The following is a 22,383-nucleotide window of genomic DNA, read 5'->3' as shown; positions in this document are numbered from 1 at the left end:
GGCCCCCATCCACACCCCCGTCCCCGCTGCTTCCCCTCACCAGAGGCGCTCATTCGCCGCTTGGATTCTTGGAGCGGGAAAAGCTTCCGGGCGACAATGAGCGGTGGGAAGAGAGGAAAGATAAAGCTGCGACCGCGCCGGGAGGCCTTGCGCCCACTGGTTCCTGCGCTGGGACGGTCGCCAGAGCGAGAGGGGGCACCTGGGACCGGTCCCCGAGCTGGTCTCCGGAACCGGGCTGGAGCCCCCGACGATGGAAGGCGTGGCGTCCCGAATGCCCCTGCCTATAATCCAGCACTTCTGGAGGCCAATCCCAGCACTGTGGGGAACCCATTAAACGGGTTAGCAAAAGGGCGGAGCGCGATGGCTCTTGCCTGTAATCCCAGCACTTTTGGAGGCCGAGGCGGGCAGATCACAAGGTCAAGATACCGAGACCATACTGGCCAACACAATGAAAACCTGTCTCTCTTAAAATACAAAAATTAGCTGGGCGTGGTGGCAGGCACCTGTAGTCCCAGCTACTCAGGAGGCTGAGGCAGGAGAACTCCTTGATCCTGAGAGGCAGAGGTTGGTAGTGAGCAGAGATTGCATCACTGCACTCCAGCCTGACGCCTAGCGACAGACCGACTGTTTCTCAAAAAAAATAATAAAAAAATAAAGAAGTAAGGCCGGGCACGGTGGCTCATGCCAGGCGTGGTTGCAGGTGCCTGTAGTCCCAGCTACTGGGGAGGCTGAGGCAGGAGAATTGCTTGAACCGGGAGGCCAAGGTTGCAGTGAGCCAAGATCTCGACATTGCACGCCAGCCCAGGCGAAACAGTGAGACTCCGTCTCAAAAAAAACAAAAAAAACAGACAAGAGACACAAACTTTAACTGCAGACCTTATCAGTATTAAAAAGATAAATGAGGCCAGGCACGGTGGCTCATGCCTGTAATCCCAGCACTTTGAGAGGCCTACGAGGGCGGATCACGAGGTGGAGAGATCGAGGCCCATCCTGGCCAACATAGTGAAAAACCCTGTCTCTACTAAAAACAAAAAATTAGCTGGGTGTGGTGGTGCGAGCCTGTAGTCCCAGCTACTCAGCAGGAGGCTGAGGCAGGAGAATCCTTTGAACCTGGGAGGCAGAGGTTGCAATGAGCCGAGATTGTACCACTGCACTCCAACTTGGCGACAGAATGAGACTCCATCTCAAAAAAAAAAAAAAAATAAGATAAATATTAGAACAACTTTGAAATTTGAGATAAAATGAACAAATTCATTCAACAAACACGGCTTAGCAAAATGAAGTGATATATATGTAATTGGACCTGTAATTAAAAACCTTATAAAAACTACAGTCTCACATGGCTTAAATAAGTGAATTCTTTCCAAATGCTTAAGGAAGAAAGAGCATACATCTTACATGAACTATGTCAGAAATAGGAGAAGAAACAATTTCTAAATGGTTTAACCAGTATAGCCTTAATATTTCATATTGAAACCTAATATGACATCACCAGAAAGGAAACTTACACTCCACTTCCTCTTGTGAACATAAGTACAAAATTACCAAATGAACTATGAGCAAACCCAATTAAACCACATATAAAATTGGGTTGATCATACATCACAAGCAAGTTGACTGAATTCCAGAAATGCGGTGTTAGTTAACATTCAAAAGCCAATCACTGTAAACTACCTTATCAACAATAAAAATATAAGAAACAAATGCTCAATCCACAAAGAAAAAGCAACTGATACAATTTCAGTACCCATTAATAAATTTGCAAACCGATCTAACAGAGAGGAAGCAACATGCTCAGTTAAACACTCCTGCAGTTGAGAATAGTGACACAACTTATTTGCAGCTGAAAGATAAAAACTGAAGTATAATCTTAAAACTTTTGAGAATATGTTTTTCAGCTAAAAAGAGACAGACTCCGCCTTTGAACCTTCCCTTTTTCCCCTCCCAGGAAGGCAATCCAAGGCCTGGAAAAACAGCAGCCACATTGTAACCACAAGAACAAAAGCTACATGGCTAAGGAAGTACCAGGAAACTGACAAAAGCCTTGCACTGCCTTCCTCTGAACATTTCTTCTATTTGTTTTTGAGACACAGTCTGGCTCTGTTGCCCAGGCTGGGGTGCAGTAGTGCGATCTTGGCTCACTGCCACCTCCACCTCCCAGGTTAAAGCATTTCTCCTGCCTCAGCCTCCAGAGTAGCTGGGACTACAGGCATGTGCCACCACACCTGGCTAATTTTTGTATTTTTAGTAGAGATGGGGTTTCACCATGTTAGGATCATCTCGATCTCCTGACTGTGTGATCCACCTATCTCCGCCTTCCAAGTGCTGGGATTGCAGGCATGAGCCACCGTGCCCGGCCTCCTCTGCACAAAATGAACCTATTACTTCATTTTTGCCCACTGCCAATACCTGTCAAGTCTCCATAGACAAGCCTGGAGCATGAAAGTCTGAAGTCCCGTCTGCCTCAGCTGATCGCCTCCCATCCTGCACTTTTGTTCGCCATTGTCCCTGATTGCCCAGCAGAGCTTCCCCACACAAGCCCCTCACCCAACCCTGCCATCTTAACTGTTCTTATGATAATGTGAATATCTCTCACCCATCCTGTCATCTTAACTGCTCTTCTGTCTCATCCCCACCCGCCATTGTAACTAAGCTTGTGGTCATGTATACTCCTTGCCCCTACCCCCACCACTGTAACTGATCTTACTCTGCAACACCCCTACCCCTGAAAAAACTACCCCAACCTATAAAGCCAATTCCCATCTTAACCCCTTCGCTTTCTTGGATTTGGTCCACTTGCACCCCAGCGAGAAATAATAAAACGGCTTTGTTGCCCACACAAAGCCTCTTTGGAAGATCTATTTATTAAATGCATTTAATATTTGGTACTATTGGACGCAAATAATGCCACCTCCTCCACCTCTTAGAGCATCACACTTCCCTAACCTAGAAACAACCCCCAGCCTTATCGCCAGGGAGGTGGATTTGAGAGCTGTTTTCCCACCTCCTCCTCCTTTGGCTGCCTTGTGAATCCATCTTTTTTCTTTTGCAAAACCCGTGTCACAATGATGGACTTGCTGTGCACAGGCAGAAGGGACCGAGACCTGGCCAGTGACACCGCGGATGGCCACAGCTGCCTGCAGACAGCAACGGCTGCCTCTTTCCTTCTGCCTTCCAAGTCACACATAAAGGCCCCTTTTGGCCAACTCTTCCTCTAGGAAGCCCCTCCTCAAGGGGCACCAGAACTGGTAAGGAAGGCAGAGAGAGGAGGCTCAGGATGGGGGTGAAAAGCCAGGAATGTGGAGGCTGACTTCTGCTCAGCTTTGCTCCCTTGCTTACAGAGACTGGACCCCAGGCCATCAGCCACAGGCCTCGGGATAAACCCTGGGCCAAGGAAAACAGCTGGATGAATCCTTGGAGACCATGAGATCCACCTTCTCACTCTGCTGACTGGGAAATCGGGCTCTGACTCCTGCTGTGGATTGTGGCAGGTCCCAGGCCACTAACTCTGTCCTCGGTAGCCAGCACCACTGCAGCCTGGGCCTCAGCTGGTGGAGCAAACCGGGCTCACCTACTGCCAAGCAACTGCAAAAAGGGCACTCGGCAGTTGTGGGCAGAGCCCCAGGCCAGGACGTCGGCCTGTCTGGCCTGTGGACAATTGCTCAGCCTGCAGCTGGGGCCTGGCTAGGGCAGACATGCGGCCGGGTGCACAGCAGGGAGGGCACCTGCCCATCGCCACAGCCATCCTCCTCCTGGGCACACTCAACAAAAGGCACTCCTTAAAATAAAATAAAATATATGGTCAAATATTCCAGGCCAGGTACAGTGTCCCATGCCTATAACCCCATCACTTTGGGAGGAGACAAGTGGATCACTTGAGGTCAGGAGTTAAAGACCAGTCTGGTCAACTTGGTGATACGCCGGTCTCTACTAAAAACACAAAAATTACCCCGGCGTGGTTGCATGAGCCTGTAAACCCAGGGCTAAGGTGGGAGAATCACTTGAACTCGGGAGGCAGAGGTTGCAGTCAAGGGTGACAGAGCAAGACTCAGTCTCAAGAACAAATAAATACATAAATAAATGTTTCAAACATACATAAATCTGTAGGAGCCCGTATGCCAAACACCTGGGTACCACTCTCTGGGGTTATCAGAACATACTCATATGTAGTGGTACTTGCTTCAGACTTTTTCTTGTTTCATAAACTAAAGCAAACTTATATATGAAATAAAGCCCCCAGAACCTCCCCCTACAGGCTTATTCCGCTACCCGTCCCCAGAGGTACCCACTCCTTTGAATTTAGAGTTCGTGACTCCTGTGCAATATTTTATAGTTCTGCTACTTATGTGGATGTCTTCAAACATATTTTAAAATGTTAGCTAATACGTTTATGTCCTATTATATATTATATGTGACTTGTACATATTATTCAAAACTTGCTTTTTTTTTTTTTGACAGTCGCTCTGTCTCAGGCTGGAGTGCAATGGCACCACCTCACTTACCACCTCTGACTCCCTGGTTCACGCGATTCTCCTGCCGCAGCCTCCTGAGTAGCTGGGATTACAGGCACGCACCACCACGCACAGCTAATTTTTGTATTGTTATTAGAGACAGGGTTTCACCGTGTTGGCCAGGATGGTCTCCATCTCTTAACCTCATGATCCACCTGCCTTAACCTCCCCAAAGCGCTGGGATTATAGGTGTGAGCCACCACACCCGGCCTCTCCTTCTCATTTCTATGCCCAATTCCCTCATTCCTATTGATGCTAAACCTCTTGCTATGTTTCCAGATCACATAATTCAAGTTTCCTTTTCTTTTTTTTTTCTTTTCTTTCAGATGGAATCTTGCTCTGCTTCCCAGTCTGGTGCACAGTGGCACAATCTCGGCTCACTGCAACCTCCGCCTCCTGGGTTCAAACGATTCTCATGCCTCAGCCTCTCGAGTACCTGGGACTACAGGCACGTGCCATCTCGGCCGGCTAATTTTTGTGTTTTTAATATAAACGAGGTTTCACCATGTTGGCCAGGCTACTTTCAAACTCCTGACCTCAGGTTATCTTCCCACCTTGGCCTACCAAAGTGCGGGGATCAGAAGTGTGATCCACTGTGCCTGCCAAGTTAACTTTTCTATGAATTACATGTTCATATTGTTTGCTCACTTTTCTTTCAGTTAGTTGACTTTTAAAAATATTAGTTTATAAGAATTCCTTATATATTCTACATATGCATCCTTTGCTGATTATACGAATTGCAAATACCTGCTCCTGATCTACGGTTTCTTTTTAAACTCTGTCTGCAATACGTTTGGTCAAACAGAAGTCTAAATACTTTGGCGAAATCAAATCTATCACCATTTTTCTTTTGAGCTTATGCTTTTAATATTTCTTGCTTTTGAGACAGAGTAGCTACGACTACAGGCACACAGCAGACCAAAAAGCTAAATTTGTGGAGTGATATATATATATATACATATGTAATATGGAGAGACAGGGTCTTGCTATGTTACCCGGGCTGGTCTGGAAGTCCTGGGCTCAAGGAATCCTCCTGCTTCAGCCGACCAAAGTGCTGGGATTACAGGCGTGAACCACCACACCCAGACACTTTCAGTACTTTAAGAAATTACTTTCTATGTACTATGGACTGAATGTGTCCCTTCAAAATTTATATGTTGAAATCCTAGCCTCCAATGTAATGGTGTTAGGAGGTGAGGCCCTTGGGAGGTAATTAAGTCCGGTGGATAGAGCTCTCATGATGGATCAGCACCTCTATAAGAAGAGAGGCAGGGCCGGGTCCCTTGCTCTCAGGCCCCTCTTCTCCATGCTGGGGGACAGGCGAGTCCTACCTGCTTGTGGGGCCACTTTGGTCTCTCCTCTGGGGTCCTAGTTTTGGGCTTGAAGCCTCCCTGGGGCTCTTCACAGTGCCTGGCCTCGGGAGGGAGGTTCAGTGACTTGGGTTTCACTTTGTGCTTGCTGAGGCTGCAGCTGGCCTTCCTGGGCAGGGAGGCCTCTGCAGAGTCCCCAGATCCCGGCTCAGGCCCATGCTGGCCTCACTGGCATTGGTGATGCTGGTCATGCTCAGGTTCCTCTTGATCTTGGCCACAATTGGGTTGATGTCATCCTCCTGGTCCTCCACATCCCTGTCCCCATGCCTCAGGTGGTAGTGGGAGGTGCTGGTGTTCCCGCTGGCCCCTATGGGGTAGCAGTCCTGGTAGCCCTCTTTGCTGGGACAGTAGTGGCCATATTCTTCCTGTTCGTGGGCCTCCAGGACAGAGGGCTCGCCCTCCAGGATGGGCAGGAGGCCGTCCGGGTAGTCCTGGCTGCCCTCAGCACAGTGGCGGTGGGGGTGCAGGCCCGCCGAGTCCAGCCATTCCTCTCCTGTCCCAGAGTAGGACTCTCCTGTCCCAGAGAAGGGAGCAGAGGGGTCTCAGAGGAAGGGACCTCCTGGTACAGGCCCCGCAAATGGTGAAGCAAGGCAGTGGGAGGGGCTGGGTGCCTTGCAGTTCTAATGGGAGCTGAGCTCTTCACTGGTCCAGTTAAGAGGCATGTTGTGCCGGGCGCGGTGGCTCAAGCCTGTAATCCCAGCACTTTGGGAGGCCGAGGCGGGTGGATCACGAGGTCGAGAGATCGAGACCATCCTGGTCAACATGGTGAAACCCCGTCTCTACTAAAAATACAAAACATTAGTTGGGCATGGTGGCGCGTGCCTGTAATCCCAGCTCCCCAGGAGGCTGAGGCAGGAGAATTGCTTGAACCCAGGAGGCGGAGGTTGCGGTGAGCTGAGTTTGCGCCATTGCACTCCAGCCTGGGTAACAAGAGTGAAACTCCGTCTCAAAAAAAAAAAAAAAAAAAAAAAAAAAGGAGGCATGCTGTGTGGATGCTTGTGGCACATATCAGTGTCCACAGGGCGCGTGCCATGGACCAAGTACTCATCCCCCTTGGGGAGGCCTTCATAGTAGTAGTCTTCCTCCTCTGAGGTATTGTTCACTTAGTCAGAGCTGAAGTCCCCATCAGGGCTGTGGTTTTGGCACTCCTGCTCCTCGGGCATGGGGCTCTCTGGCCATAGGGCGGCCAGTTCCAGGCCCTTGGGCACACAATCCTCTAAAAGTAGCTCCATTTCTTTGCTCCTGGCCGTGGGGGACAGGGCCTGGCCTCACCCTGTGGTCCAACATGCCTCTCCTCGCACTCTCACGCTTCCAGTGGGCTATAACAGGCACTCTCGTGGTCATCATCTCCTGGAGGCAGCCACTGTGGGAGGAACATTGATTGGGAAGGACAGAGTCAGAACCTCACAAAGCCCAGCCACGCACGAGGCCACTCCACCCCCACGGCGCCTCCGACCACGTTCTTCCACAGCAATGGGAAATTACAGATGAAGATTTTCACTGCGGCATCTTTTAAAAAACTGAAAACGACCTAAGTACCCGTAAATAAAAGAACGGTTAAATAAATGATGGCATAGTTTGCGTGCTGCAAGAGTTGATGGCGTGCCTCTTTAAAAGGGAGGGATCTTAAAGGACTGTTTTGGAGAGAAAATGTCAAGTAAGCTACAGTCAGCACACATGTGTATATCCCAGTTTCAGCTCCGGCAAGATGGCTACAGAATACACATACACTCCCCAGCCCATACACAGAGGCAAAGGCACACAGAAACGGGGAGCCCCCAAAGGCTTGTCGCCTATGTCCTCTGGGGAGGGGAGGAAAGAGATGGGAGCAGAGGGGGCTTGCACATTTTACTTTATTAAAGATTTTTGTACTGGTTGAGTCTTTTACCATATCCCATTTTATTATTCATCAGCATTATAATCAAACCCACCTGTGCACCTTTGAGGGTCTCCTCTTCTAGCTGGGGAGACGTCAGCACTGGGACAAAACAACCCGTGGAGAAGGGCACACACTGAGGGGAGGAAGCGGGACTTCCCATACCAGCCACCGCTCTGGGCACCTTGAGAGGTGGCAAACAGGCCAGTCTCCTCCAGGGAGGCAGCCACAGGGGGAGAGGGGCCAGCCTCCCAGGTGATCAGGACGTGAGCACGCCCCAAGGCACAGCCAGAGACACCAGAAATACAGGAGGCAGTGCTGACCCAAGGGAGTGCAGGACCAGGGGATGTGCCAGCCAGGATAGCTTCGGTCTTGCAGATGGGCAGTATACATTTCGGGAAAACTAAATCATTTCATTTCATTCAATGAGTAGCTTGTGTGGCGGGGGCTGTGTGGTGCGTGCATGAGATACAGTGTGTGTGGTGTGATGGGTAGGGAGTATGTAGTGTGTGTGTGTGTGTGTGTGGTGGTGGGGCATACTTGATGGTGTGGTGAGTGTGTGCAGCGTACTGTATATGGTGTATGGTATGTGGTGTCTGTGATGTGTCTGTGGTATGTGTGGAGTGTGATGCAGTGTGGAAGGGTTGAGTGTGCATGTTTTGTGTGCATGCTGTAGTGTGTATGGGGTGTGTGTGGTAAGAGATGTGTGTAGTGTATGCACGTATGATATTGTGTGGTGTACATGGGTTAAATGTGTGGTGTGTGTGAGGTGGGCATGGTGTATATGTGGTTTGTGGTGTGTGAGATGGGTATGACATGCATGCTGTGTGTGGTGTGTATGGGATATGTGTGTGGTGTGTGTGATGTACATGAGATTAAGTGTGTGGTGTGTCTGAGGTGGGCATGGCATATATGTGGTGTGTGATGTGTGACATGGGTATATGTGTGCAGTGCATCTGAGGTATGTGTGGTGTGTGTGAGGTAGGTATGATATGTGTGTGCTGTGTGTGTGGTGTAGATGGGTTAAGTGTGTGGGGTGTGTGAGGTGGGCATGGTACATATGTGGTGTGTGGTGTATATGGGTTAAGTGTGCCTGGTGTGTGAGGTGGGTATGATATGTATGTTCTGTGTGGTGTGTATGGGGTATGTGTGTGGTGTATGTGAGGTGGGCATGGCATGTGTATAGTGTGAGGTGGGTATGATGTGTGTTGTGTGTGCTGTGTATGGGGCATTTGTGCGGTGTATGTGAGGTGGGCATGGTATGTGTGTAGTATGAGGTGGGTATGATATGTGTGTTGTGTGTGGTGTGTGTGTGCTGCATATGGGTTAAGTGTATGGGGTACGTGTGTGGTGTATGTGAGGTGGGCATGGTGTATAACGTAGTGTATGGTGTGTGAGGTGGGTAGATATGTTTGTTGTGTGTGGTGTGTATGGGTTATGAGTGTGGTATGTGTGCAGTGGGCATGGTACATGTGTGGTGTATGTACATATGCGCACACATGCATACCTGTGCACTGCAGATGACAGGCCAGCAGCCCGGGACACACAGCGGTGACCAGCTCAGCCAAGGCAGAGCTCTGGGCGGGAGTGGCCAGGCACCTGGTAGCTCAGGATCTTGGATGCACTAAGAGCCTAGGAAGAGAGAACAAGCTGTGTCACCATCTCCACCCAAGTTCATCACTAACATGAACCTGTAAGATGCACTGAAACTGTTCCACTTCCGATTAAATCCAGAAACAGCCGGGCGCGGTGGCTCAAGCCTGTAATCCCAGCACTTTGGGAGGCCAAGGCGGGTGGATCACGAAGTCGAGAGATCGAGACCATCCTGGTTAACATGGTGAAACCCTGTCTCTACTAAAAATACAAAAAATTAGCTGGGCATGGTGGCACGTGCCTGTAACCCCAGCTACTCAGGAGGCTAAGGCAGGACAACTGCTTGAACCCAGGAGGCGGAGGTTGCGGTGAGCCGAGATCGCGCCATTGCACTCCAGCCTGGGTAACATAACAAGAGCGAAACTCCGTCTCAAAAAAAAAAAAAAAAAAGCAGAAACAAACACTCCAGATGGGCTCAGCACAGCCAAGGTTGGGGGATCTGTCCTCAATGTTCTCCTTCACCGTCTGCAGCCAGATCTACCACCAGCAGCCTTCCAGGCAGTGCCTGCCTTGGGGAAGGGGCCTGGCACAGGAGCAGGCCCTCACCGTGCCCCCAACCCGGCGCCTGCAGCCCAGGGACAACAGGGTGTCGGGTCTTTAATTGAGAAGTTTTTCCCTCTAGGCCTTATTATAAAGGGAAAAGGGAAGGAGGCGAAGATCCGGGCTCCGGTTCTCCAGGGACAGCGAACCTAGAGAGGACCCCAAACCAGCTCCCGCCTGGCATTGGGACTTGATGCCAGCGCCAAGCGAGGACGGGGGAATGCACCAGCGGCCCGCCCAGCCCAGCGACAGGACCCCACTGCCCCTCCACCCCCAGACAGCGCCTCTAGCCGGCGCCGAGTGGCTATCCACGCCGCCACGCCCACCCAACCACGGGATGCAACAGCCGCCGCCTAGTACCCACTGCGCCCGCCCACCCACCGGTCGTGGGAGAGGGAAGTGGCCGGCAGGAGAGAAGTTGGGCCGCTGGGCTGAAACCCAGATCCCATCAACAGCCTCCCCGCAGCCCAGCGGGGTCCACAGGGCAGCGCTCGGGAGCACTGGGGCTGCAACCTCCGGCTGGCCAGCCCGCCCCCACACATCCGGGTCCCTGCAGCGCCGCGGGAGGCCCCAGGTTGCCACCGCCGGTAACTGAGGCAGCCTGGGCCCCCCAGCTTACCTGGCCAGGGCACCCGGCTGCTTCAGCGTGCTGCCGTCCCCGCCCCGCCGTGCCCCGCCGTGCCCCGCCGTGCCCCGCCGTGCCCCGCCGCCGCCCGCTCGGTCGGTCTGCGAAGCAGAGCTCCTTGGCAAGCGCGCGCCCAGCCGCACACACCCAACCCGGCGCCTGCAGCCCACGGGCAACAGAGTGTGGGATTTTTAATTTAGAAATGTTTCCCTCTGGGCCTTATTATGAAGGGAAAGAGAAATGGGACAAGATCCGGGCTCGGGTTCTCCGGCCAAGGAACGCACCAGCGGCCCGGCCATCCTGGTGGGACCCAAGTGGGCGTCCTCGCTCCCCCACCACTACCCCTCACCCCCACCAGACAGCGCCTGTAGCCGCCGCCAAGTGGCCCGTCCCTGCGGTGCCACCCCTCCCGGGATGCGGCACCCGCCTGCGGGTCGTGGGAAGAGGAGGTGGCCATAGGAGAGGAGTGGGGCCTCCGGGCTGCACCCCCAGATCCCAGCAGCAGCCGTCCCACAACCCCGCGGAGTCCAGAGGGCAGCGCTCGGAGCACTTGGGCAGCCACCTACGCGCATCCCCCGACTCGTTCCGGTCCCTGAAGCACCCCGCCAGGTCGCAGGCTGCCACCGGAGAGTCGGGCAGCCCGGGTCCCGCAGCTTACCTGGCCAGGGCGCGGGGCTGTTCCAGCGCGCTGCCGTCCTCCCAGAGTCGCCGCCCGCTCCGTCCGCCAGGCCGAGCTCCTCAGCGAGCCCGCGCCGAGCCGCGCACACGTTCTGCAGCTGAGTAGCCGCCGGGCGTGAACCGGAAACGGCAGACGGCAAGCGCGCAGGGCCACCTTTACCGGGCACACGCGCACTCACCTGAGACATGGACCCCCAATCGCTCCCTTCCCTTCACCCTCCCTTGGGTTTCTGGGGCGGGAAAAGCTTCCCGGCCACACCCACACGGCGTGGCAGGAAGAGATGGAATACAAAGATGCGTCGGAGCCGGGAGTGCACAAGGCCCTGGCCCCCCTGGCCCTGCTGGGACAATAGGCAGAGCGGGCGGGTGCACTTGGAACCGGGGCCGCCGGGCTGGCCTCCCGGACTGGTGCTGGAGATGGAGCTCAGGCGGTGGAAGGCGCGGCGTGCCGAATGCCTCGGGCCCTGGGGAGCACCCAGATTCCCGAGGCAAGTCCTGGCCCTGCTGGCTGGGGAGCTGCAGGGGTCTGGTCCCGCGGGTAGAGCCCTTGAACAGGAGACTCCCACCGAACCACCGCCGCCTCACTGCGCCCTACTCAACTCACTCGACCCGCCCCCCACCACCACCGCAATTGTAGGAGGCGACCCTCAGAAAAACCCATCCTGCAGGAGAGGCCCCCTGCTGCCTCGCCACTGCAGCTCCCCTAGGCGCATGCAAGACTCCAAGTATTCCCTACCGGTCCTCTCTAACCACCCCAGCACCCCGTTTCCGATACTCTGTGCTGCTTTAGCCCCCAACCCTAGGACCTCACTCCAGGCCATTCTCTCCTTGCTGTCCTGAATGGAGAGGACCCTGACCTCCGCGGGGCCCTGGGGAACACACACGTACCCAGGGGAGCCAGTCTTCCGCCCCCACAGCGCCAGCGATTCCCTGGGGGCCCTGGAAGGTGGTGCTGGAGACTCTCGTGTCACTTCGGCCCTCTGGCCCTTTTGGGGAATCCCAGGTAGATGTGGTAAACCCTGGAGACGCACAGGGTGCCTTGTCTGGGCAGAGCGGGGGCTCAGGTGCCTCCTTCCCTGAGTGATTTGCCCTCTTTTCTCCTTCTGGCTGGCTTAGGTGAATCTATGTCCGAAGTGGGGGGTGAAGAAGGACAGGGGACCTAGGGGGTGAGGAGAGCCCATCTGCCTGCTGCCTTGAGGGCCCGAGCTGAGACCCTGAGAAGAAGGGGCTGACGCAAGCCGAATCCTGAGCTGCACTAGGGTTAGATGCAGTGTGGACTTGACCTCTCCACACTCTGCCCCCACCAAACACTCACAAATCCCCAGGGCCAGAGCTGCCAGTAGGGGCTGCTCCTGGTAGGGCAGCTTTATAGCCACAGGGCCAAAGGGGCAAAGGCAGAGCTGGGGCAGGTCAGCGAAGTTCGTGACCCCCTCCCCGCTCGGGTGAGCATACCTTCACTGCTTACTTTCCACCTTACTTTCCATTCTGCTTACCCGGCCAAAACAAAGTTCACCCAGCCTCCTGTGGCCCAGCCTTTCTCCAATGCCAATGGTGGGAAGCAACAATTACTAAGCAATGATTCCAAGAAGATAAATTCAGCCATCTTCTTGCCTGACCGTTATGTGGTCACATCCATAGGAAACCAGACAGCTGTGCCTGAAGCTGATCCACACAACCCCCCCCCCACCTCCTCAAACCCCCACCCCCATCTGTGTGAGCGTGTGCTGTCGGGCAAGTTACATGCTGTTCCTTCAACAGCCTCCTTTGAGATCTTCCCGTGGGCAGGCTCTGGGCCAGTCACTGGAAATTAAACCCCATCCCAGCACCTGGGAGTGAGTGGCTGATGTCCACAGTCCATAGGATGACAGATACAGGCTTACGGCCAGGAACAGCGGCTGCCACCTGTAATCCCAATGTTTTGGAAGCTGAAGCAGAAGGCTCACTTGAGCCCAGCAGTTCAAGTCTGTAGTGAGCTATGATCATGCCACTTGCACTCCAGCCTTGGTGGCAAAACAAGACCCTATCTCTTTAAAAAATGAAATAAATTAAATAAATTTAAAAATAAAGGTACAGGCCTGCCCCCAGCCTCACTCAGGACCCAAATCTGGTGGGCTTGAGCCAACTGCCAGTATTCAGAGAATTTTTAAAGAATCATTAGGACAAATAGCTAATGCATGAGGGACTTAAAACTTAAGATGACAGGTTGATAGGTGCAGCAATCCACCATACATGTATCCCCCATGTAACAAACCGACACATTCTATACTTGTATTCAGGAACTTAAAGTAAAATTTTAAATAAAAAAGGATCAGGCTGGGCGAGGTGGCTCATGCCTGTAATCCCAGCACTTTGCGAGGCCGAAGCAGGCAGATTACGAGATCAGGAATTCTAGACCAACCTGGCCAACATGGCGAATGCCCGTCTCTACTAAAATACAAAAATTAGCTGTGCGTGGTGGCAGGTGCCTGTAATCCCAGCTACTCAGGAGCTGAGGAAGAAGAACTGCTTGAACCCGGGAGGCAGAGGTTGTAGTGAGCCGGGTTGGTACCACTGCAATCCGACCTGGGCAGCAGAGTGAGACTCAACCTTGGCGGGGGGGGGGGGGGGGGGGGGGGGGGGAAGGGGGGGAACGGGGGGAGAAGAGCTGGGGGATACAAGAGAGTGGCTTCCTGTCTTTCTTGCTCTCTGCCACGTGAGGATACAAGAAGATGGCCCTCTGTGAACCAGAAGGTGGGCCCTCCCCCAAAACCAACCATGCTGACACCGTGATTTTGGACATCTAGCCTCCAGAACTGGGAGAAATCAGTGTTTGTTGTTTAAGCCACCCAGTCTATGGCATTTTGTTAGAGGAGCCCAAACTAAGACACTGCCCCAATCATAATGATGTCCCCTTACGTTTTCATCTAAATGCTTTCAAAGTTTCTGTTGTTGGTTTGCTTTTTTTTTTTTAAGACAGAGTCACTCTCTGTCACCCAGGCTGCAGTGTAGTGGCACAATTTTGACTCACTGCAACCTCTGCTCACGAGTTCAAGAGATTCTTCCGCCTAGCCCTCCCAAGTAGCTGGGACTACAGGCACGCACCAACAGCCTGGCTAATTTTTTATTTTTAGTAGAGGTGGGGTTTCACCGTATCAGCCAGGCTGTTCTCAACTCCTGACCACGTGATCCGCCTGCCTCGGCCTCCCAAAGTGCTGGGATTACAGGTGTGAGCCACCACGCCCAGCCAACTACACTATTCTTGGCCCCTCAATGACTACATGAATTTTCAGATCAGCCTGTCAAGTTCCAAAACAATTCTATTGGCATTTGTCTGGGAATTGCTTTAATTTATGGGTTAATTCAGTGAGAAGTAATATGTTTATAGGATTGAGTCCTACCATTCATAATATATATGGCATATATTTCCATTCTTCCTTTACATCTATGGGTAATTTTTATATTTGTCTTAGTCTTTTTGTAGTGCAAAACACCTGAGACTGGGTACTTTACAAACAACAGAAGTTATTCTCTCAGTTCTGGAGGTTGGAAGCAGAGATCAAGGCTTCAGCAGGTACAGTGTCCAGTGAGGGCCTGGTCTCTGCTTCCAAGATGGTACCTTGAATGCTGGTTCCTCTGAAGCAGACAAATGCTATGTTCTCATGAGGCAGAAGGAACAGATTTGCTACCACCTCAAGCCCTTTATAAGGTGCTAATCTCATGCATGAGGGCTCACCCTAATGACTTACTCACTTCTGAAAAGCTCCACTTCTTAATACTATCATCCTGGCGATTAAGTTTTTTTTTTCTTTTTTTTTTTTTAGACGGAGTTTTGCTCTTGTTACCCAGGCTGGAGTGCAATGGCGCGATCTCGGCTCACCACAACCTCCACCTCCTGGGTTCAAGCAATTCTCCTGCCTCAGCCTCCTGAGTAGCTGGGATTACAGGCACGCGCCACCATGCCCAGCTAATTTTTTGTATTTTTAGTAGAAACAGGGTTTCACCATGTTGACCAGGATGGTCTCGATCTCTCGACCTGGTGATCCACCCGTCTCGGCCTCCCAAAGTGCTGGGATTACAGGCTTGAGCCACCGCGCCCGGCCGTGATTAAGTTTTACCAGGAATTTGGGGAGACACATTCCGGCTATAGCAATACTCTTCATGAAAGGTCTGTGTACATTTTGCTGGATATATTCTCAGGGTTTTGTTGCTATTGTGAATAGAATCTCTTTTTCTATTACATTTTCTAATTTGTTACTTCTGATGTACAGGAATGCTAATAGTTTTTTTAAAGTTGATCTTGAATTTTAAAAAACCTGCAAACCGTGTTACTAGTCCAAATAACCTATCTGTATATTCTTCTGGATTTTCTGCATAGACATTCATAAGGTCTGAAAATATAAGTAGTTTTCTTATTTCCAATTTAAAATTTTTATTTTCTTCATATATTTCTTTTCTTTCTTTTTTTTTTTTTTTTTTAGACAGAGTCTCACTCGGTCACCCAGGCTGGAGTGCAGTGGCACAATCTTGGCTCACTGCAACCTCCACCTTCTGGGTTCAAGAGATTCTCCTGCCTCAGCCTCCTGAGTAGGTGGGATTACAGAAGCCCACTACCATGTCTGGCTAATTTGTATATGTTTGTTATTAGAGACAAGGTTTCACCATTTTGGCCTGGCTTGTCTCCAACTCTTGACCTCAGGTGATCTATCCACCTAGGCCACCCAAAGTACTAGGAGTATAGGTGTGAGCCACCACGCCTGGTTGATTTCCCTCCCTTCTTCCCTTCCTCCCTCCCACCCTCCTCTCTCTCTCTCTCTCTCTCTTTCTCTCTCTTTCTCTTTCTCTATCTCTCTCTTTTTCTCTTTCTTGTTTTCAGAGTTTCACCCAGGCTGGAGTGCAGTAGCACAGTCTTCACACACTGCAACCTCCACTTCCCAGGTTCTAGCAATTCTCCTGCCTCGACCTCCCAAAGTGCTGGGAGTACAGGTGTGAGCCACCATGCCTGTTAATTTCTTTTTCTTTCTTTCTTAACAGAATATCACTCTGTCGCCCAGGCTGGAGTCCAGTGGCATGATCTCCACACACTGCAACGTCCACCTCCTGGGTTCAAGTGATTCTTCTGCCTCAGCCTCCCAGGTAGTTGGGATTATAGGCATGAGCCATCACATGCAGCTAATTTTTGTATTTTTAGTAGAGATGGGGTTTTCACCATGTTGGCCAGGCTAGTCTCCAACTTCTAACCTCGGGTGATCCATCCACCTGCCTCAACCTCCCAAAGTGCTGGGATTATAGGAATGATCCATCTCACCTAGCCGATTTATTTCTATTATAGGTTGACTCACATACATGTCTGATGTTGGGCATCTCATAACTTTAAAAAAAAATGGCAACTTCCTTTGTATCAGCTGAACACATTGCCTAGGAACTCCAGTGCCATGTTCAATAAAGACAGCGATAAAAGCTACCCTTGTCTACGTCCTAACGTTGATAAAAATTGCTTCTAAAATTTTTGCCCTTAAGTGTGATAATTACTATACGCTAAGGAAAATAGGACCAGGTGCAGTGGCGCACACCTGTAATCCCAGCACTTTGGAAGGTTTGTGGGGAGGATTGCTTCAGCCGGGAAGGGGGAGGTCGAAGTGAGCCAAGATCTTGACACTGCACTCCAGCCTGTGTAACAGAGAGACCTTGTCTCAAAAAAAACCCCAAACACCAAAAAACAGAAAACCCAAAACAAAAAAAGGATGCTAGCTTGCTAATAGTGCATTATCTGTTGACTCTGCCCTTGCATGACTGTAATAAAGTCTAATTCACGATGATGCATTATTTGTGTGTGTACATTACTGTATTTGGCTTGGTATTATTTTATACAAATTTGGAATGTTTATAAAAGTTAACAACAGCTAACTTCTATTTGGTTTTCTATGTTTTGGATATTGTTTAGTTACTTTCATTGAAGTATTTCATTTCATTCTAGAAGGCTTATTGCAAAGGTTATTTCTCCTTTATACACAAGGAAGTTAAGGCGCAGGGGAGACAAGTCATTTTCCCTAAGGTCACAGGGAAGGTAAGTAGTGGCAGCAGAAATACAAATCCGGATTGTCTGGCTCCAGAGGCCGTCACTAAGCACTGCCCTGCGCCCTCTCCCTGTGACAAAGACCCATCATTCAGACTGTTCTGTCGTGAACTTTCCCTGTACATCCTTGCTCCAGTTTTGCACCAAGATTATATTATTCCCCATAGATAATTAGATAGGTCTTCTTTTTCTTTTTTTATAGACATACTCATGAAACTTTTATAAAAACCTATTAAATTTTATCACCTTTTCTAGCCTGACTTCTCCAGTTTTGCAGTGGCCTCCAGGTTTTATGGCATTTGCAAGCTCCTGTCCTAGGGATACTGGGGAGGTAGACACCCCATAAAGCCAGGGATATGGACACAGATCAGCAGCAGACTCCCCCACCCTCCAGCATTCTTTCTTTCTTTTTTTCTTTTTTTTCTGAGACAGAGTCTCGCTCTTGTCACCCAGGCTGGAGTGCAGTGGCATGATCTTAGCTCACTGCAATCTCCGCCTCGTGGGTTCAAGTGATAATCCGGCCTCAGCCTCCCGAGTAGCTGAGATTACAGTCACCTGCCACCACACCTGGCTAACTTTTTTGTATTTTTATTAAAGACAGGGTTTCACCTGTCCTCCTCACAGTCACTGGATCGTGACTGACCCCTAGAGGCGGCTTTTCTGCTTAACTGTCAGCCCATGGGCTGGAATGTGACCCCCCCAAAGCTGCTGCAGAAGTTTCCACCCGTCCTGGACCACACTTGCCATCTGTGGGGGAAAGGCCTGTCCTTTGTTTTCTTAGCCCAGCCAGTCTCACAGGCATTCAGCAGATTGGAAAGCCTAAGCATGTGCTATGCTGGGCAGGGCTCTCCCGTGTCTTTTTGGGGGGTGAGCTGGCGTGCATTCCAGCCCCTAGCATGCTGCTGTTTATTCCCACCCCTCATCCCCGCTCCCCTACACACTCACAAGTACAAACACAGGCACAGTCGCAGGCACCCACCGCCCTGGACTGCACCATTTCCATCCTCTGCAGGGCGGTCTCCTTACGGGGAAGTTAATCGGACACAGAAGAAGGCTCAGGGGTCAGGGAGGACCTCTGTCGGAAAGACGCTCCCAGGCCTGGCTCTGCCTCTCACTTGCTAGGCGTCTGTGAGAAAGTTGCTTCCCCTTTTTGGTCCCAGTTTCCCCAGCTGAGAAATGGGAGGGTGTTGAGCCAAACGGTCTAAGGTTCTGGGAACCTCTAAGTCAGAGTCCATAGCTGGTGGTCAAGATGAGCGAGAGGCCCTCGGGGTCAGCTGAATGCCTGAGAGGCAGGACAGGCCCAGAGGTGAGCAGCCTGAGCACATCAGGTGGGCCAAGAGCTGGAGCGTGAGCCTCACAGCCTGCAGGGCAGCCCTGGACTCAGGAGCACACTCGCACCAGCCTGGTGGGACTTCAGAGATGTGAGGTCCAGCCGCCCCTAATGTTTCAGAGCTGGGGGCTGGGAGCTGCAGATTCTGACCCCACCGTTGCTTTACATGTGCCAGATGAGCTGGGGCAAGACACACCCCTCTCTGTGAAATGAGCAGTCAGTTCAAATAGATACACCACGAAGGGCTGTGGCACAAACCCAGCCATACCCCGGGGATAGACTGGCTTCCAGGATACTCAAGCAGCTGGCCTCTGGGGGAGGGGAACCAAGTATGAGAGGCAGGGCTCAAAATCTAGGCCCAGCCTCCATAGCAACCCCCTCTGGAGAGCCCAGGGCAGTCCTAGGGGCACAGCAGGCAGCAGGTGCACTAGGAGCATGTTTCACAAGGCACCCAATATTGCATCCGCTCAGAGAGGCAGCCAGCTGGAAAGTGGATGTGGTAAGCAGGGTGGCAGCTGCTCCCCACGTCCAGGAGTCCAGCCCAGCACCCACTCAAGTCTGCCTCAGTCCTGCTCAATTGAGTCATTCCTGCTCTGGGCCCTCTGGCCCCACATGCAGAGGGAGGGCTTTGGGCTACTTGGTGAGCTGGCCCTTGCAGGAGGATGTAATTGACTCCTGAGCCTGGACAGCCAGGCAGCCCCTCACCCACATCCCCACCCCCTACCTCTCCAGCCCTCTCATTCCCCAGTTCTCCCACCTGCCCCAACACGTGCCTCTGCTCACTCTCATCTCTTTTCCTTTTCCCAGGCTCGCCTGCTCACATGTCCTTGACTCTCCTCTGAGTCTCCCTCTTTGCAAGCTGCCTCCTCTCTACTTGACACATTCTCCCTGAAGGCACCAGAGTACACAAGTTTAAGTGTCTGCACCTCACCTTTACTCCCAGGCATGGAAGGGAGACGACATGAAGAGCCAAACACCACTTGGCAAAAAGATCTGGCGTATGTAGAGGGGCAGATCTGAGGCTGTGGAAGCTCTGGGGGTTCCCTGCAGGAGGCTGCATTTAAGCTGGCTCTTGATTGTGGCTTTGAGCTGAGACCTCTCTGTGAAGCTCCAGACCAGGAGCCAGCTGCCAGCTGGACCCCTCCATTTAGTGTCTCAAAGGAAGCTTGTACTCTGGAGGGCTAACTCTGAACCCAGAAAATCCCCCCACCTCAGCCCTGTTTCTTCTTAGGGAAATCACCATCTCATACCCAGTTGTGCACCAAAGCCACATTTGAGGAAGGGGGCTCCTGCCCTGCCCTGTGAGTGCTCTGGATGAAACAGTGCCGCGGGGGAAAGAGTTCTGAATGCCAAGCAGAACCATGTGAGGCTTAAATCCAACTTTAGCTGTGAGAGCTGTGGGTAGGGAAGGGCCCTAGTCCAGTTTGCTGTAGAAAGACCAGCCTACCACTGTATGGTACATGGATGGCAGAGGCAGAGCATGGGTGGAGATACAAGGAGGGCCAGGCTGGGGCGATACGGACATGGCTGTAGCTGGGGAGATGAGAGGACAGACAGGACTAGGTGGCTACTTGGATGAAACAAGGGAGAGGTCAGGAAGAGATACTCAGTTTTGTATCAGATGTGCAGAGCATGGGATGCCATCCATTGATCGAGAGAAAAGGAGGAAGACCTCTGGCATAGGAGAATATAGATGAGCTCTGTCTTGAATGTCATTTGAAGTCCCCAGGGAGAGCCAGGCCTGCCAGCGCCTTCACTGCTTCAGCCAGCCCTTGAGGCACCTGTGCTCCCTGGCCCCCTGGGCTCTCCCTTCATAGCAGTCAGCTGCAGTGGGGGCAGTTGCACAAGGGTCTGGCAGGTCTGTGTGTGTGTGTGTGTGTGTGTGTGTGTGTGTGTGTGTGTGTGTGTGTGTTTTCCCAGGGGGCTGCCTCATGGCTAATGCCAAGGGCAAGCTGATGGACAACCTTCTGAACAAAACCTGTTGCCACAACCTGATCTTCCCAGCCACCAGCTCCTCACAGCTCATCTCCATCGAGATGGAGCTGTCCCTGGCCCAGCGCATCAGCGTGGTAGGTGCAGAGGACAGCTGTGGCTCAGGCTCAGGCGAAGAGGCAGCTCATGCCCAAGCCCTAAGCAATCATTGGCCAGAGGAATGAAATGACTAGAGTTGACTTAGACTTACCGATACATGGAAGGGAGGCTGCATCTTCTCCTCCTGCTCCCTCATCTTTTCCTGCCCCTGAAACCTCTTCTGCTCCCGAATCTTTTCCTCCTGCTCCTGAATCTTCTGTTCCCATCCCCTCATCTTCTCCTCCTGTCCTGGAATCTTCTCCTCTTGCCTTCACATCTTCTGCTCCTGCTCCCGCATCTTTCGTTCCTGCTCCCGCATCTTCTGCTCTTGTTCCCTCATCTTCTCCTCCCACTCCCACATCATCTGTTCCCACTCCTGCATCCTCTCCTCCTACTGCCGCATCGCTGCTCCTGCCTGTATCTTCCACCCACGCTCCTGTATCTTCTCCTCCCTCTTTCAGATCTTCTCCTCCTGCTCCTGGTAGAGGCGATTCCAGCAATTATTTTCATCCAGCTGTTCTTGGAGCTCTCCTTTCACTCTGTGAAGCTCCTACTTCAGGTTCTCGACCTCCTCCTGTAGCTGCACCTGGAATAGTTAAAGTGTTGGTTTGAACCTCAAAAAGAAATAGACTCATGAGCTAGCCATAGAAATGTCATCTACAAAATAATGGTTTTCATCCACGATGCTTTAAAAATTTTTTCCCTAAGCCCTAACCCTGAGTTCTGATTCCACAGGCAGGGCCACAGTTTGCAGATTTTTAGCACACCCTAGAGGATTTTATAGTGGGACCAGAACCAGGATCCAGATTTTCCAGCTCTGGGCTGGAGCCTCCCCATACCCTGGATGATCTGGAGACCATGGCCCCAGCTGGATGGGGCTCCACAATCCCCGGGGCTGCAGCCTCTCACTGGTGGCAGCAGGAGCTTGGCCCTATCCAGCTTTCTTTTTAGCTCTTGGACATTGAGCTGGATGGCGGCCTTTTTAGACTATAAGGGTTGAAGTTGTTCTTCATGTTTGGTGTTCTCTTCTGCAGCTCCTCATTGATACAATGTACAGAGGCAGTAGAGAAAGGCATGAACGAAGAGCAGAAAGGACCACTTTGGTGATCAACCCTCTACCCTTGCCCCACAACCACAGAACCATGGCACTGGTAGGGACCCCAGGAATTAAAAGTCACAGGTGGCAGGCCAGAGAGAAGACATGAGTTGATTGAGGCTACCCCACGAGTCAGTGGTACAGCAGGCACTAGAGCTTTGCTGGGCACACGTGCAAACCTGTATGACCCCCTCACCATGTTCACCTGTACCCCCCACCTCCCAGCACACCACCCACGCTAAGGGCCCCCAGGCCTCCCATCCCCCCTTCCGCCGTCCTACGTGTTCCTGTACAGTTCCAGACTCAGGCCGTCCCTCTCCTTTAGTAACTCCTCATTGCACTGCAATTACAGAAAGGTTAAGTCAGGATGCAGCAGACAGAGCAGCAACCGGCCGACCAGGAACAATAGCGGCAGTGACTACTCCACAGTAACACTTCCTCAGTCTCAGTCACGCCTGGCATGTTCCAAAGGCATGTCTGAGCCCATGGTGTCATTTTTTTTCTTTTCTTTTTCATTTTGAGTTGGAGTTTCGCTCTTGTTGCCCAGGCTGGAGGACAATGGCGTGATCTTGGTTCACCGCA

At 51.9% G+C, this 22,383-nt stretch overlaps 1 pseudogene; it reads right to left on the bottom strand.

The window, feature by feature from the left end:
- Positions 1-1,269: 1,269 nt before the first annotated feature.
- LOC141583614 (uncharacterized) lies at positions 1,270-21,407 on the bottom strand (annotated as a pseudogene).
- Between the last annotated feature and the right edge of the window lie 976 nt (positions 21,408-22,383).

The sequence above is a fragment of the Saimiri boliviensis genome, chromosome 2 (assembly GCF_048565385.1).
Source record: "Saimiri boliviensis isolate mSaiBol1 chromosome 2, mSaiBol1.pri, whole genome shotgun sequence".
Taxonomy (NCBI): domain Eukaryota; kingdom Metazoa; phylum Chordata; class Mammalia; order Primates; family Cebidae; genus Saimiri; species Saimiri boliviensis.
Note: the sequence above shows the minus strand (reverse complement) of the source record. Positions and strands in the feature narration are given on the sequence as shown.